Source organism: Nyctereutes procyonoides, unplaced genomic scaffold (assembly GCF_905146905.1).
Source record: "Nyctereutes procyonoides isolate TBG_1078 unplaced genomic scaffold, NYPRO_anot_genome, whole genome shotgun sequence".
Lineage (NCBI taxonomy): Eukaryota > Metazoa > Chordata > Mammalia > Carnivora > Canidae > Nyctereutes > Nyctereutes procyonoides.
The window spans coordinates 20,360,542-20,379,376 of NW_026575040.1; positions in this window are offsets into that span (position 1 = coordinate 20,360,542).

Here is an 18,835-nt window from a genome sequence, read left to right on the forward strand (position 1 = left end):
TTAGTGGCTTCAAACAGAAGAAACATTATCTTACAGCTTAGTAGTTCAGAAGCCTAGAACGGTCTCATGGGCTAAAATCAAGATGTCGGTAGGTTGTGTTCCTCTCTGCAAGTTCTAGGAGAGACTCCATTCTCTGCTGATTTATTTAGGTTGTTTTCAGAATTCATTTATTTGCAGTTGTAGGACTGAGTTACCATTTCTTTGCTGGGTATCATCTGGAGGCTGTCCCCAGCTTCTAGAAGCACCTGTATTCCTAGGCTGATGGCCCCCTTCTTCCATCTTCAAAGGCAGGAATGGCAGGTTGAGTGTCTCTCACACATTGAATCTCTCCTCCTTCCTCCATGACTTCACAGATTTATTCCTGTTTTTGATGAGTCATGCAGTTAGATTGGGACCACCTGGACAGTACAAAATAATCTTCCCATCTGCAAGTCTGGAACTTAATTGTCAGAAGCCCCTTCTGCCTTTTCTACCTTTTGTGAAGTAATATATTCACAGGTGCCTGAGATTCGGGGCCACTGTTCTGTCCTCCACAACTAGGTATGGTGCCAAGAGATGTGTGTAGTAATAATGCAAAAACAAAAAACAAAAAACACCCTATTCTAGCATTCTGACATTCTGAGTATAAATTTAATAATCAAACCAACCCAGTGAGGTAGGTACTAGTATGGACCTTATTTTACAGAAGAGTAAACAGAGGCATGAAAGGACAAATAACTTGCCTAAAGTCACAAAATCATGTAGCTAAAGTTTGAACCCAGGCAGTCTGGTCTCAGAGAGCAAAAGTAATGTCTTGCCCCCATTGTGTTCATTGCCAAATGAGTGTTGGGGAGGGGGGAAAACAACAATGACGTCAACACATAAATGTGATGTTACAATCATGGTAAGTTCTAGGAAGTAGCTGTGGATGGTACTAAGAAAGCTTGAAGTTGAGAGATTGGCTTTGGTTTAGAGAAATGCTGGGACTTGACTGTTGCCAGGAGTCTGACAAATGCATAGGAATTAACTAGACACAGAGTAGAAGAGCATTCCAGGCAGAGGGCTCAGCCTCTGTAAATGGCCTGTGGCAAGAGGGGATTTAACCCAGTATGGAAAGACTTGAAAGGAAGCTATTTAAGGCCAGAGGTGAAGGAGGAGGGTAATCCTAGGGCAAGGCTGGAAAAGAAACACAAGTCAGACCACAAAGGGTTTGAGGCTGTGTCAAATGTTTGTATTTGTCCTAGAAGCTGTGGGAAATATTGTAAGACCCAAGTGATGTGATCAGATTGATGTTCCAAACAATAACTTTGGTTCTAGTTTTAGAGTGAGTCAAGACTGGAAGATAAAACTCCCATGGGAGGCTGTCACAGTAGCATTGACCCTTGTGTGAGGAGCTTCGACTGAAGAGACAATGAGAAGTGATGGAAATAAGTAGAGGTATTTTGAAGACATTTAGCCAGTAAAATTACAAAATAAGTGATGCATTTGTAGGAGATTCAAGTCCCCAATGCATGTCTATTTACTTATTTTTCTGAGACCTCTTATTATGTCCCCTGGAGTCTTGGAGTAAAATCATGTTTCTCATTCTGGGTGTGGAGGCCGAGAAAAATTAAGGCCATCCCACCTAAAGTTTAGATTAGCACAAGTACAGCATCTTAGGCCCCTGTGAATAAGAGCTGAATTTTACAGGAAAAACTGCAGAATGTCCTTGGCAGGGAATCCCATATCAGAAAGACAACACAGCCCAACCCGTGGTAGAAAGTCCCATATTAGAATGAGAGCAGACCTCAATGCCCTTGAAAGCCCCATATCAAAATGTAAACAGAACTTGAGAAAATCCTCCACCCCTTCTGAAAATCCTCTAGACCAGCCTACAAAAACACCCAGCTGTAACCCACCTCGGGGTCCAAGTCCCTGCTCTGCTGTGTCGGGTATACTTGGACCCAAGCTCGGGCTAGCTAATAAACCCTCGTGCACTTGCATCAGTGTTGGCTCCTTGGTGGTTTCTCAGATTGCAATCTTGGGCACAACACTGGGCCTCTTGATCCTTCTTCTTTCCCTGGAGCTCTTAGTCCTGGAAGTCTGCCTTGAGACTTTGGAATTCAGGAATTAAGATTTTTTAAAAAATAAACTTTATTTTTTTAGAGCAGTTTTGGATTCATAGCAAACTGAGTGGAAGGTATAAGGATTTCCCATATGCCCCCTGCCCCAGCACACACACACACAGCCTTCCTCATTATCAAGTCTCCACTGTAGTGAATTTGTTACAGCTGAGGAACCTACATTAATATTTTATGGTCACACAAAGCCCACAGTTGACATTACAGTTCACTCCTGGCATACTGCATTCTATGGATTTAGAAAAAAATGTATAGTGACACGTATCTATTGCTATAACATACAGACTAATTTCAGTGCCCTTTAAAAATCCTTTGTGCTCTTCCAGTTCATCTCTCCCTCTCCCATAACTCTTGGCAACCATGGCACTTTTTACTGTTTCCATAGTTCTTCCTTTTCTGGACTGTCCTATGAGTGGAATCACACAGTATGTAGCCTTTTCAGATTGACATCTTTCACTTAGTCATAGGCTTTCAAGGTTCTTCCATGTCTTTTTATGGCTTAATAATTCATTTATTTTCAGCACTGGTAAGATTCCATCATCTTGATATACCAGTTTATTCATTTATTTACTGAAGGACATCTTGATTGTTTCCAAGTTTCAACAATTATGAATAAAGCTTCTCTAAACAACTGTTTGCAGATTTTTGTGTGGATATAAGTTTTAAACTCCTTTGGGTAAATACAAAGGAATGTGACTATTGGATCCTATGCTAAGTGTATGTTGTTTTCTAAGAAATGACCAAAATGTTTTCCTACGTAGCTGTGCCAATTTTGCATTCGTACTAGCAAGGAGAGTTCCAATTGCTTCATATCCCCAGACGTTTGGTGTTGATAATGTTCTAGATGTTGGCCATTCTAATTGGTGTGTAGTTGTATCTGCTTGTTTGCATCTATACTTCCCCGAAGATATTGATGTGGAACATCTTTTCATATACTTATTTACCATTTGTATACCTTTGGTGAGGCATCTGTTAAGGTCTTTGGCATTTTAACTGGGTTTTCTTATTGTTGAGTTTTAAGAGTTCTTTGTATATTTTGGATAACAATACTTTATCAGATGTGTTTTGCAAAAATTTTTCTTCCAGTTTGTGGCTAGTCTTGTTCTAGCACTGGCTAGAGAGTGCTTCTGCAGTGTCTTTAAAGAAAAAAAAAAAACCTCATTGGAATGTTGTTATATTCAAACAAGTTTAAGAAACACTGGCATATAATAAGGGTGTTAAGTCAGCAGGTCTTGGCTGCACATGAGAATCACCTGCAGTCTTTTTAAAAATCTTTATACCAGGGTCTTGCCTGAAACAATTACATCAGAATCTCTGCAAATTAGGTCTGGGCATCAGTGTTTCAATAGCCTTTTGTAATATGCAACTAGCACTAAACTCTAGGTTAAATTATGACTCTAGAGAGCATATAAAAAAAGAATAGAAGCATACTAGGCATATGGTAAAGATGATGTACAATTCAAACAATGATAAATTATTCAAAATGAAATTGATAAAGTAGTAAAAGAGCTGAATTATGCTGCATCCACAGGGATATTTTCAACCTTCTCCAAATGAATGTATAAAAATTACCTTTGCATCCTCCAGCAGAAATGATTAACTGATATATCAAATACTATACACCTGTGTTTACTTTAAATCAGACACAAAACAAATACATCAAATTTAGATTTCCCTCTTCATAAAAAGAATCAAAACATTTAAATGAGGGTAAATACTTTTGGACATAACCATTATCATGCTCTATAATTATCTAAATAATAGAGGCAAAACTCATTTCTGTACTTTCAAATTTTATATTTTGATGTTTCAAAGTTTAGTAATATCTCTAAAAATGATTTCTGTAATAATTAAATTTAAATATAACAATGCCAATGACCTCAAGATCATCATCTCATTCACAAATAATTTAAAGAGGACAATTTAAGTCTATGATGATTAAAAAGAATTATCCAAATTTTAAAGATGCAAAGGTCTAGGAGGACCCTTGTCTTTTCACTCTTATTTATTTTAGCTATATTATTTGAGTTATAGCTGATATAATACTGTGTGTACTTAAAATGTATGATAAATGTGTGTGTTTAAAATGCACAATTTAATGTTTTAGATACATACACATTTGTGATGTCTGTGTATCAAAGATAGTGAACATATCTATCACCTTCCAAAGTTTATTCATGGCCCTCTGTAATCCTTAGCTGGGATTCTCCATTGTTCCCTGCCCAGGTTTATTCTCAATGTACTCCTTTTTTGTGTAGCCTTTTTCCCACCCAGCATAATTATTGGTATTCATCTATGTTGCATGTACCAATAGTTCATTTCTTACTGTTGCTGAGTCCATTGTATAGATATGCTACAGTTGCTCTGTTTACTTCTTTTTTCTTTTAATTTTTATTTATTTATGATAGTCACACAGGGAGAGAGAGAGAGAGGCAGAGACACAGGCAGAGGGAGAAGCAGGCTCTATGCACCGGGAGTCCGACGTGGGATTTGATCCCAGGTCTCCAGGATCGCACCCCGGGCCAAAGGCAGGCGCCAAACCGCTGCGCCACCCAGGGATCCCGGCACTGTTTACTTCTTGTGGGACATTCAGGTTGTTACCAGTTTTTGGCTACTACAGATAAAGTTGCTATGAACATTCACAAAAAGTCTTTTTATGAACATGTGCTGCTTTTCTTTTGGGACCCAGGAACAGAATGGCTGGATCCAATATATGTATATTTGATTTTTAAAGGAAATTGTCAAATGATTTCACAAAGTAGTTTGTAACATTTTATATTCCCGCCAACATTTTCTTTAGAGACTAACCTTCCAAAGGCTTATCACTGAGTATTTCAGAATTTGGGTATGTGTGGAAGCTTTAGATATAGTACTTTAACTAGATCTTCCTGTTTCTGGTATGGTACCTCAACCCGATATTTACTGTGCTTCACTGATCCCAGATTCTAAGATACTTGGACTCTATTTCTCCAGAGAGCAAATAAGTCCTCTTCTGGGAGAGACTAAACAAATAATAAATCGTTTGGTTGCATAGGGTCAGGGAAGGTAACATGGAGTCCAATTGCTCTTGTACAGACTGCCAAATAATTACTCATTTTCACAGTGATGCCTCTCCCACCTCCCACCTTTAGAGACACTGGAAGTCTCCAAAGTCTGAAATTTTCCAGTCGTAAAATTGAGTCAGCATATTTCTCAATGACATCATCCTTAACGGCCACTTACGCCACACCTTTTTCCTTTCTGCAAAGCTAGCTATCACTTTAATCATAACTTTCTTACAATATTTATTGTTTATTTGTTGTTACAATATTTAGAAATGAACCTAGAAGACCCTAGAAAACATCAGAAGGAAGTGAGATGATGGTAGTATTGATAATGAGCCACTGTGCATTGTCGTGGTTATCCAAGTTGAAGAACTCAGATACTTTCATACACATTGGTTATTAGTTGATACCTCAAGCCTTCTGCCCCTTCTGTGAATCTCCTGGATTTAACAATTGATGATATAATGCCTGGCAGAGGAGGGGGGCTTCCAGGACCCTGTTATAGCACTCACCTCTGTCCATTCTGATTGCTTGGCATGTGTTCTGATAGATCTGCATGTTTTCTGATTAATAGGCTTCTGGTTTTGATTGGCCAGTATCCGTGACATACCATGTTAAATGATTTTAGTATCACTTCTGAATGAAGGAACTCTAACCCATATCATCTGAGGAGTATCTGAAAAAAATTAAGTATTCGTTTGAAGTAGAGTAGTTCAGGAAGGACATTTTTGTTTTCAAATGCAGTAGGGCTTATTGACTAGTTTGGGAAAAACAACAGATTATAGATTTAGACCTAGGACAGGTTTATTCTCAATATAAACATGAATCTTCTAAATGTTAAACTTTACCAAAATTTAAATGGGTCATTTTATTTATTCTCTGACCTTGGGGATAATTATATATTTAAATTTAATATCTACAGTTATAGGTTACAAAAGTATATGATTTTTTTATGTTTCTTTTTTTTAAATTTTTATTTATTTATGATAGTCACACACAGAGAGAGAGAGAGAGGCAGAGACACAGGCAGAGGGAGAAGCAGGCTCCATGCACCGGGAGCCCGACGTGGGATTCGATCCCGGGTCTCCAGGATCGCGCCCTGGGCCAAAGGCAGGCGCCAAACCGCTGCGCCACCCAGGGATCCCCAAAAGTATATGATTTTTTAAAAAATATTTTATTCATTTATTCATGAGAGACACAAAGAGAGAGGCAGAGACAGAGGGAGAAGCAGGCTCCATGCAGGGAGCCCGATGCGGGACTCTATCACACCCTGAGTCAAAGGCAGAGACTCAACCTCCGAGCTGCCCAGGTGTCCCAGATTTTTAAGTGTACCATTATACTTGTCAGGATTGTTATCATCAAAAAGATAAAAGTATTGCTCAGGATGTGGAGAAAGGGAACAACCTTATGCCCTGTTGGTAGGAATGTAAACTGGTGCAGACATTATGGAAAACAGTGTGTAGGTTTCTCAAAAAATTAAAAACAGAACTACCATATAATCCAGCAGTCTCTCTTCTGGGTATATACCAAAAGAAAATAAAATCAGTGCCCCAAATAGATATTTGTACTTCTATATTTACTACAGTATTATTCACAATACCCAAGATGGGAAAATGATTTAGTCTATTGATGGATGAGTGGATAAAGAAATATGTGTGCATACAGACACACAAACATACTACATACACACACAGTGGAAAATTTTTCACCCTTGAAAATGAAGATTTTGTCATTTGCAACAATATGAATGAAATTGGAGATCTTGTGTTAAGTGAAATAATCGAGGCATAGAAAGAAAAATACTGCATAATTTTACTTGCAAAATCTCAAAAAGTTAAATACATAAAGGCAGAAAGTACAATGGTGGTTGCCAGGGACGAGGAGGTAAGTGGAATGGGGAGATGTTTAAAGGGTATGAAGTTGCAGTTAGGTAGAATTAATAAGTCTAGAAATTTAATGTATGGCATGGTGACTATAGTTAATAAGAATGTATTGCTTATTGGAAGTTTGCTAAGAAAGTAGATTTCAGGGGCCCCTTATCACACTCAGCTCCCCAAGATTGGTAATTGTCAGAGATGAAAAGTTTAATTATCTTGACTATAGTAATCATTTTACTATGTATATGTACATCAAAATACCATGTTGTGTACTTTAAATATAGAAAATTTTTTAAAAATAACTTATAATTATGAGAGCAATATATACTTTTATAAAAATTCATACTGAAAAACTTAGAAAGCATAAAGTATGAATAAGAAAAGAGAAAATCTTACTTTACAGTTCATATATAATTCTAATTAATATTATTTCTGTGTAGGAAATTTGTTTTTGTGTTATATAACTTTAATATTTGAACCCTTCTTTTTAAATACCTATGTCATGGTGATTTCAGACCTTTTCCTTTGGGTCACAGGCAGAAGTCCATTCCTCTGTCCAAGAAATCTCTGGGAATTCCCAAAACATATGTACTGTGAATCTACTCTTTGGTTATATTTGGAAATTATTTTATAGTTTTGTGCCATTTTTTTGTTCCAAATCCCTGGGATTTTCTGGTCACCTTTTACCATCTCCAAGGGCTTTTCTGGGTTATATTACTCTTTATCAATTCACTCACAGGATGGACACGGGTCCTTTAATTTCTCCAAATCGTATGTCGGCTGAGGCTGTGGTATGTCATAAAATTTTAGTGAATGGTTGTTGATACCTAGAGCAAAGTAGGGGGACTGTATTTCACTGCTGTTAGCACTAGTTTCTCTTTGTGCTCAGATACAAACCCAACCCCAGAGTTCCTGCCTAGTGGTCAGGAACACTTCAGCTTCATCAATGAATAATATCTATTGCCTAATACCATGGATACCCAGAAGCATATTTCCTAGATGCTAGAGAGTGAAGCAAGTCTCCTCTCCTTTTGTCTGAGGAAGATTTACTCATTTCATAATGTCGGATATTTGACAATGTAACATCCATTTCTTCTTGGAAACTCACACCCGACCTGTGGAATACCAACAACTCAGACTAAATACATATTTGTTAGGGGAAAAGGGGATCTAGATTTCCCCAGGCAAGTGCTGCTAAAATAAATATACTCATTTTTATATTCACACACAGAATACATAATACATCAGCTTGTAGCCTCTGCATTGAGATTTGTTGGGATTCCATAGTTTTTACAAATCAAGGGGTGTATACTTGTTTTGTGCCAATTAAGTTCCTAGTTTTTGTGATTCTTTTTTTTCTCTGAAATACTCTTCTGAAAGTAGACAAAAGTTGTTATCAAAGGAAACAAAACTGTTAGTAGTGCAAGTGCTATTTTTTAAAAACTGTTTTGAGAGCTAATTCATATATAATCCACCCATTTAAAATATACAACGCAATGAGTTTTAGTACATTCATGGATATAGGCATCTGTCACTACATCAATTTTAATTTTTGTCACCTCAAAAAGAACACATATCTATTGCTACCCTTCAGTGTCTATCACTCCCAGCCCTAAGTAGCCACTAATATAGTTTTTGTCTATATATGACTATATTCTTGATATTTAATATAAATAGAATAGTACATGGTGTTTCTGATTGGTGGCTCCTTTTGTTTGGCTAATGTTTTCAAGGTCTATCCATGCTGTGGTATGTGTCAGCACTCCATTCCTTTTTATGGCCAGAAAATATTCCATTATATAGATGCCACATTTTGTTTGTTAATTTATCAGATGGACATGTGGCTTATTTCCCCCTTTTGGCCATTATGAACAATACTGCTGCAACTATTTGTGTATAAGTTTTTGTGTGGATCTATGTTTTCATTTCCCTTAGACACATATCTAGAAGTAGAATTGCTGGGTTACACATAAATAGTAATGTAAGTTCTATTTTTCTTGCTTTATTTTTTTTAAGATTTTATTTATTTATTCATGAGACACACACACACACACACACACACACAGAGAAAGAGAGGCAGAGACACAGGCAGAGGGAGAAGCAGGCTTCACGCAGGGAGCCCGACGTGGGACTCGATCCCGGGTCTCCAGGATCACACCCTGGGCTGAAGGAGGCACTAAACTGCTGAGCCCCCCGGGCTGCCCCTTTTTCTTGCTTTAAAGTAAAATTTTGATGAGTACTCTGGTACAAATTATATATATATGTGTGTGTGTGTGTGTGTATACACATATGCACTTGTATATGTATCTACATAAGTATGTGTATATATGTGTATAAACAACATGTATGTATATCTCACATAAAGAGTAAAGATAAAAAGCATGTATAAGGCCATCATTTAGTGATACACATTTTAGCTGTTTGTACATGTCCACATATAAATATATCAAGTTTACATCATAATGTATATAGCTTTTTGTCTTTGATCTTTGACATTGTAATGAATATTGCATGTATTACTATATCATACAGCTATATTATAACTCAATTAACCAGTCAATTACTGGACATTGTGTTCTTTTTAAAAGTTGCTATTATTAGGGATCCCTGGGTGGCGCAGCGGTTTGGCGCCTGCCTTTGGCCCAGGGCACGATTCTGGAGACCCTGGATCGAATCCCACGTTGGGCTCCCGGTGCATGGAGCCTGCTTCTCCCTCTGCCTGTGTCTCTGCATCTCTCTCTCTGTGTGTGTGACTATCATAAATTAAAAAAAAAATAAATTAAAAGTTGCTATTATTAATACTTAAGGCCTAAAAATGCCACATATCTTTTGGGGATAAATTTCCAAGAGTGGAATTGATCAGATTGTAAACGTATTGTTGCATGTTTGAATTATATGATTTTAAGTTCTTTTTAAAATAGTTTTTGTAAGAAATAAGAAACCATGTGCAAAAAAGTCACTAAGTCAAAATAGCCCTTGCATAATGCTGTGATAAATTTTACTTGTGGAGAAAGAGTGATTCTAAGATGAAGACTTAAAGAAAAAGAAGTGAACCTGGGTGGTTCATTCTGTTACGTGCCTACCTGCCTTAGGCTCAGGTCATAATCCCAAGGTCCTGGGTCCTGGGAGGGAACCCCACGTTTGGCTCCTTGCTCAGCAGAGAGTCTGCTTCTCTCTCTCTTTGTCCCTCCCTACCTTGACTTGTTCTCTCTTTCCCTGTTGCTCTCTCTCAAATAAATAAAATCTTTCTTAAAAAGAAGAAGAAATTAGTTTATATGAAGAAATGGTAAACCATGAGACCCTACATGTTCAACACTGATAGACTTGAACTAGAAGGAAGGTGGGGGTAAATGACAAGAGAGTTAGAGGTGGAGTTGGCTGTAATAACTCTTTTCTAATCTTTTTTTTTAAATAAACATCTCTGTTTTACATATGCTGTGTTTAACTGAGTACATGTGAACACATATATAACAATCATCCTTTGGCCTTGGATGCTCACTGTGGGTGGTCCACCGGGAAATGTCTACCCATTCCATATATAAATACAAATCAGCTAAACATAATCTAAGGCACAGAGTTAACTGATGAAGAAATCAAATAGTGACAACAATAACATTTCTTTCTGTGAAACAAAACAAGAGAAATGCTCATGCAAAAGACTACTTGTTTATTTTAAAAATAATGGAGATACAACATTAGTCACAAGTGTACCAAACAATGATTTGACATTTGTGTATATCATGAAATGATCATCATACTAAGTCTAGCCTTAAACATCCATCACACATAGTTACATATATTTTTGGGGAGGAGGACTTTGAGAATGTACTTCTAGAAGCTTTCAAATATGCAATACAGTATTAACTAAAAACCAGTAAGTAACTGTTTCAAATGCTTTCAAAAGAACCAAAATTAGTCAGAAGAACATACTTTAGGAGATATTAACATTTTTTACAATATTTCTTAAAGGTCTTAAGGTGAAACATAAAATCCATCTATCTTGTTTTGAAATTAGATAGCCTTCAGAGTTCTTATTTATATATCTTTATTATCTGTTGGTCTTACATGTGTGATGCATGTATTCAATGCCATTTTTCTCATTTATCCTTTTCTGAACTACTGTGTAGGAAAACTTGAACTTGTCAATCATGGTTTTCCTATTTGGAGCCTTTTTTAGAAATAAAATTTCTGTGTTTGAAGTAGTCTGAAGGAGGATAAGTCTTCCTGGAAGATGGGAGGATTTAGCAGGGCCTTCAAGGATGAATTTGCCTTCCCAGCCTAAATACCAAACATGAAACCAAAATTCTATTCTCAGAGACTGTTTTTGGCAGCCTCTGTAAGTGTAAGTGCCTATTGCAGTATCATGTCACTGGAAATTCCAGAAGTCAGTGGTCAGAAACTGTGCTCACTGTGGGGTGGTCCACCGGGAAATGTCTACCGGTGAAAGGGGTATGGTGATAGGATAGAAAGGGGTATGGTGATAGGATAGAAAGGGGATGGTGATAGGATGTAAGTGATGACTAAGAAAATACGGTGTCAGAGAAGAGCTGTGCAGGGAAGTAATTCCCTGTGTTAGGTGACTCAGGTCATGTTCCTGTCTGTATTCTCTGTGCTCCTTGTCCAGAAAGCTTTGTGATATTAGCCAGAAAACCATAGAATGTCAGCAAGCAGAAGTGGAAAAGTGGCCTTCTGGGCTTCTTGGGGCACTGGACTGTCTCATGGTGTGTGTGTGGGGGGGAGTTGGGGGGGAGCATGACTTTCATGTTCTCTCTGGCTATTATCACTTAAAATAATTGCTCCTCACTCAATGTAGATATTTATAAATTTCCTACCAAAAAGGTAGGGCCTTATTTTAGATCACAGATTCCCAGGGAACAAAATGTCTCAACAGTGATTAAAAGGATAATATTCAAAATGTAGCTATTGCTTATTTCTTTGCTCAGCTACATAGAAGGTGTGCACTTATCTTTATTTTTAAATTAATTCTGGAAGCCGATAGCAGGGATCCTCAGCCCACCTCTCAGTGTCTAATCCCTAAATTAAAGATATTTAACCAAATGATCTCTAAGATTCATTTTAGGTCTAAATTTCTGTGAGTCCTAACAATGAGACTGAAGAAAGAGAAATTAAGGAGTCAATCCCATTTACAATTGTACCCAAAAGCATAAGATACCTAGGAATAAACCTAACCAAAGAGGTAAAGGATATATACCCTAAAAACTACAGAACACTTCTGAAAGAAATTGAGGAAGACACAAAGAGATGGAAAAATATTCCATGCTCAAGGATTGGAAGAATTAATATTGTGAAAATGTCAATGTTACTCAGGGCAATTTACACGTTTAATGCAATCCCTATCAAAATACCATGGACTTTCTTCAGAGATTTAGAACAAAGCATCTTAAGATTTGTGTGGAATCAGAAAAGACCCTGAATAGCCAGGGGAATATTAAAAAAGAAAACCATAGTTGGGGGCATCACAATGCCAGATTTTAGGTTGTACTACAAAGCTGGTCATCAAGACAGTGTGGTACTGGCACAAAAACAGACACATAGATCAATGGAACAGAATAGAGAACCCAGAAGTGGACCCTCAACAGAGAATCCAGAAATGGACCCTCAACTTTATGGCCAGCTAATATTTGACAAAGCAGGAAAGACTATGCACTGGAAAAAAGACAGTCTCTCCAATAAATGGTGCTGGGAAAATTGGACATCCACATGCAGAAGAAGGAAACTAGACCATTCTCTTATACCATACACAAAGATACACTCAAAATGGATGAAAGATCTAAATGTGAGACAAGATTCCATCAAAATCCTAGAGGAGAACACAGGCAACACCCTTTTTGAACTCAGCCACAGCAACTTCTTGCAAGATACATCCGTGAGTCTGCATGATTATTTTTCCAAAAATAAGCACAGGATTATCTAATGAAGCATGGACTCCTTGATCAAAAATGGTCAATGGATTCAAATTGTCCCAGGTTTAGCCTAGTATTCAAATACTTTTGACTAATTTGTCTTCAGTATATGTTCAGTTTGCCTCCCTCCCAGCATTCCTTAATACTTAATGCTCCACTAAACTTATTGGTCTCCTAATTATACTACACATCTGGCTTGTTTTCTCCTTAATATGTTGTTTTTTTCTTACTCTTATATCATTTTATCCCCTTATCCAAATGTTACTCATGTTCTCATTTAAAAGCAATTCTCATTTCTACTCTGCTTATTTGGGGAGACCGGGGCTAAGGAATAAGAGGAATCTCTGATGTTACTAGCGTAGTAACCTTGGACCACTTATTTAAAACTTCTTCAGGTCCTGATTTTCTCATCTATGAAATAAACTTCGTAAGAGTACCTGGCTCAGAGATCTTGTGAGAGTGAGTCCAAAGTACTTGAACCTGTTGTTTGTACATAGTGACAAGTTGAGTAGGTGATGATGAGGACATTGATAGGCATTTATTATCATTACTGCATATGTGGTCTTTGCCTTGATGGATCTTCTTACTTTTTAATTTCATACCAATTGGAAAACTTTTCTGGAGTGATAGCTCATTCCTTCTATACTAACCTGTGTGTGATTTACCCCCAAATGCCCTCCTCCACCTGTCAGGAAAACAGGCTGATACTGATGAGAAAGAAAAGGCTCCTAGCCCCTGACAGCAAGCAGGCCATTTTGTAGCTTCAACTCTTCTGGCCATCTGCCTTAGCTGTGTTTTGTTTTTCTGAGAGTTTTTAGCACATTACACCTCTCTACTTGTTCCTGGTTCACAGAAGTAACTAGAGTGCATGTTATAGAAGTGAGCAGGAAAAATGACACATCCTTCTGATCTACGTGATCAGAAGTTGTGGTGCATGTCATGAGACAGGCATTGGCAGTCAGTCCACTCTGTTTTAGATGGCATTTAAATATCGCTTAAATTCACTGTAACTGGAGAAAAGTATTTCTGCTGAATTATCGAGTATTTGCATCATAATACATTTTACTGAATATATGTGGAGAAAAAAAATCAGAAGCATTTCAATGAGACCCATATTATTGAATGCACCTTATGCGAACCTAGAAATCCTCCTAATTTCTAAATATTTCTGCAGTTACTGATGAACAAAACAACACATCTGAATGGGTTAAGTTTCAATTCAGTTCCAGGTTTGGGTTGTTTAGTGGCTGATTTTTTAAAAATTTCACTCTTCAAAAATTGGTTTTGCATATAGCTGACACCCAGTGGTTTAGTTTTAGAAATGCTAGAGACTGAAGTGGTTGGTTCGTAGGCAGATTATTTTTTGATTTGGTAATTATGTCCATCCAAATTATAGGGGATTTTTTCCTCTGAATTTTGCCTGGACTTCTAGGATACATTCTCTATAGGTTTCTCAGTAGAATTGGACAGACATTTTTTAAAAGGCTTACAACTGGGTCCTTAGATGTTCATGTTTTAGGGCTCATTTAAAGTTGATCAGAGCTTGGGAGCTCAAGTGCCACTGAATTGAGCTGAAAGCATCTACTCCCTGTCGAATAGTAGCCATGTCATCCCATACCCATACAGCCCAGCAATTTGGCACTGGGCCATGTCACCCATCATTCATTTATCAAATGTACCTAAAATTGCTGGCTGTCTACTCTGTGCCCCAGGGATGCAAACATTAACAGAACATGCTCTCTTCATTCCAACTGTTGCAAAAAGTGTGATGTTATAAAAACTGAAGATAACATTGGAGGCTTTCCAGCAACAGCAAGTCCAAGCCTCCCTAGCATTTATTTCCTCAACTATAAAATTGGGATAATGTCTATCTTGATTGACTTCAAGTGATCAGATAGACTGTCACATGAGGGAGTACACCGCAATGGGCAATAAGAGTGTAAGTTTAGTGGTTTGTTTTTGTTTTTATAACAGAGAAGCCTGGTGGTCTATAAAACTTAGAAGCATTCCTCCTCAAATATCCAATTTGTTAGAGAATCAGGATGACTTCAAATGCCAAAGGATTGAATCTGTCTTATGCCTTTTAAAGCTAAATTTATCATTATAACTGTTGCTTTAAAAAAAAAAGACAAAACTTAATTGAGGCCTACCATAAAACAAATGATAGAAAAACAAAACAAAACAAAACAACAAAACTTCCTTTTAAATCTTGAATGCTACTAGGGCCTTTACTTTTAATTTTCCACAAATGTAACATGATTTTGCATCTTTAGAACTATATACCCCCTGAAATTATCCAACAGTGTTCCTGAATTTAACATACTTTGAATCAATAAACTACTCTCTACCTCACTATTTATTGCAACTTTGAAGCATATGTGAAATTCATAAATACCCAGTAATGTTTTCAGATACCCACTTGTTTACTGTGTAATTTGTTCTTTCATTTGGTAACATTGAGACATTATGATTTACAATTATACAGCTTGCTAAATTTGGAGGGCATAAATACACCCCCCCACCCCCTAGAGATATTTCTACTAATGTCCAACAGGATAGGGAAAAAATATTGCTTGAGAAGAAAGGATGGTGCTATTATGTATTTTATTATAGTTTATTAAAACCATCTTGCCCAGATTGATTAGTGAAAAAATTTTAAATATCACATAAGTAATGTTAGAGGAGACCACCTAGTTAAAGTGTAGTTTGCCAATTCTTTTCCTCATGTTACAAATTATTGACATTGTGATTGCATTAATGCCACTGTGTTAATTTCTCTCATGTTTAGAATCTGCCCCCAGGGACAGATTTGGTTTTAACTTTAATGAACCGACATAGATGGTGAGACTTCACTACCATGGTTGGTCTGATCTGTAAAAAGCTAACACATTTGTGAATTCAGTGTTCATTTTTCTCTTCCGTGTAATAATCCAGTAGTTAAATGGGTCTGAGGCTCCTTTGGAGATCCATGTTTATGTAGAATAGCAAAACGGAACACCAGCCATGGACCAAAGTTAGATTGAAATTGCATACATGTGTGGAAATTATTGGGTGGGTGTTGGTAAATTAAAATAATCTGGAAGAGTTGAAACAGTCATGTGAAACAAAGCCAGAGATGGAGTTTCAGCAACATAGTACACGGGTGAGGGCTGGATAGCTGCTAGGGTGAGTTGATTTCATGGTGATCCTATCCTTGCCAAATCCATTGAGTCACATTGTATACACGCATTTAATTTACAACAATTAGAAGTATATATAGTGATAGAAACAAACAAACCAACAACAAAGAGCAAGGAAAAATAAGCATTTACATTTTGCAAGTCAATACATCAGTGATTTTTCTCCAAGAGCAGGAATGGCCTTTCCTTTAGTGGGTCTCAAGTGTCTATTCACTGTTAAAATGTTAGCATTTTCTAAATTGATTGGAACTTTAGTCTTTAAATATGTTATTATTTTAAAGGGGCAATTTCTCTTTTTAAAAGAAAGCCAAACACTTCAGTGTGATTGGCTCAAATGCTAGAATTAAAAAACAGCAGTGATGTGTTTATTATGTATTTTTTTATTCTTATTGGATTTTAAAGGGTAATATTGATGATATAGTTTTGCTTTATAGTTTGATGTTAGGACCTAACCCAGGAGTAAGCTGTGATTCCTCTGTGTTATAATTAAGAAATACATTTGGCCAGGACAAGGTGTCTAAGGTAGACACTGGGCACTGCTGAATAGTACAGGTCTAGACCTGCTAGGCAGGGGGCGCTTCCTGTCAGTACATAACTAATAGAAGGAGTCTGGCAAGTCCCAGGTGATAAACAGGTTTCAGAGATAAACAATGACAAGTAGAAGAGCACAGTTACTGGGATTTCAGGCTTGAAACACATTTCAGGGATGGATAAATGAGCAAAGACAGGGAGGGAAAAGCACAAGAGTAGGGCTAGCAAATGGTATTACAATCTGCTAATATGAAAGTCACTTAGTTTCTGATATATTTGATCAGTTTAAGGTTATGTGCCAATCGTGCACAATAAATTTGCCAGGAATTTCTCTGCCACAAAGACCCAAATATTCTATGCCATAATCATATTCTTTTGTCCTGTTCATCCTCTTTCTTTATATTTCTTAAATATATTCCTCTGTTGGTAGAATCAAGGAATATTTAAAAAATAATCTTGGATAATGCAGCTTTTGTTAGAAAATTAATACATCTGAGGGGAAATTCTGCTTTGATTTTTGAAAGACCTTAATAAAAGAAAGAAAAAGATATTGCAAGGATACAGAAAAATACACATGACCTAGTAAAATGGTGAGATTAATGTCTTAATTTAGTCTGGTGGGGGTACACAAGTTTACCTGGTCTCCCTAGGGCAAGGTTATTGTTGCAGCAGATTCTCAGATGGAAATCAGTGTGCAGGAAGTTTGTTGGGAAGTAGTCTTGGGATCAATAACTGTAGCGAGAAGGAAAGGAAGCATGATTAGGGCATAGGAAGAAATTGGGCTGTTATGCTTTTAAGGCAAGGACTCAGCTGTGAAGCTGGTTTAGCCCTTTCAGAGTTATTCCATTTTAGGGAGTGAGGCTGGGCTTTGTGCCCCTGTTAAAATCAGTCCTTGGGTAGAGACTCACTAGGGAAGGTGGAGGTGGGAAGCTCTACTAAATGTAGCCTTACTCAGCTAGGAAAATAGGTTCTTTAGTCCTAAAGGGACTTTTTTTTTTTTTTGGTAGTATTAAGACACTTGATTGACCTCTTAGTATTTGGTATAAATGATAAACTCAAGGCTATGGATGTCTCTCCAGCCTAGATCCCAAAGAGTACTTTTAAAAATGCAGATATGAAGACTACCTATAGATTTGTTAATATACTTTCTATGGCAGTTGATAACTCTCCTCCAATTCTAGTCCCCATTTAGCACCAGGCCAGTGAAGGATACTATCAGGGTTGGAGTAATTTGCCATGGCTCTTGTCTCTGCTATTAATTCAGAGTTCAGTCTTTAGATGTATAGTCTTTCTATATTCTCATGATCTCCTGGTTCCTCATGACCTTCTTATAAGGACTGAAAGTTTGAGTTTTTTTTTTTAAGTTTGAGTTTTATTAAAAATCTAATTCCAAGGATTTTGCTTGGCTCCTCACTAATAACTGCTTCAATAAATCATGTGAATATGGGATGCCATAGGTTCCATTTATGAACTAGGAATGATGATGGCAACAGATATCAGAATAATTGATAGGCAAAGAATTGTATGGTGATACATTAATTCCATGAGTTCCTTCAGGACTCTGTTGGGCCTTGTTCTGGGGGAAAACCTATAAGAGAAAGGTCAGTGGGGGAAATGGCATCCCCTGCTGCTATAGCTAGGCTTGAGGTTAGATTCCTTTATGATCCATTTACATCCATTACCCTGTGTTAGTTCTTCTGCTGCTTGAGGAGGCTTTCTTGTAGGTGATCCAGACCTTTATTATTGAGGGCTTCCGTCCCTGTATATCATACCTTGCTCAGACTGGCTGTGCCAATTATGGATTTCTTATCAAAATTGTGGGGTGAAAAAAAATTGTGAGGTGGAGAGAATATTAAGTTCAGGCAGTCACTTGAGTGCTAAACATGTTCCTCACTTCCCTAGGGTATACCAGCAGCTCAACCTCCTTCTGATGATGAGGTCAACTAACTTTATCAGGATGGTGATCCTTCTGTTCATTGTTTGTTCTTTTTCTTTTCCTTTCCTTTCCTTTCCTTTCCTTTCCTTTCCTTTCCTTTCCTTTCCTTTCCTTTCCTTTCCTTTCCTTCCCTTCCCTTCCCTTCCCTTCCCTTCCCTTCCCTTCCCTTCCTTTTCTTTCTTTCTTTCTTTCTTTCTTTCTTTCTTTCTTTCTTTCTTTCTTTCTTTCTTTCTTTCTTTCTTTCT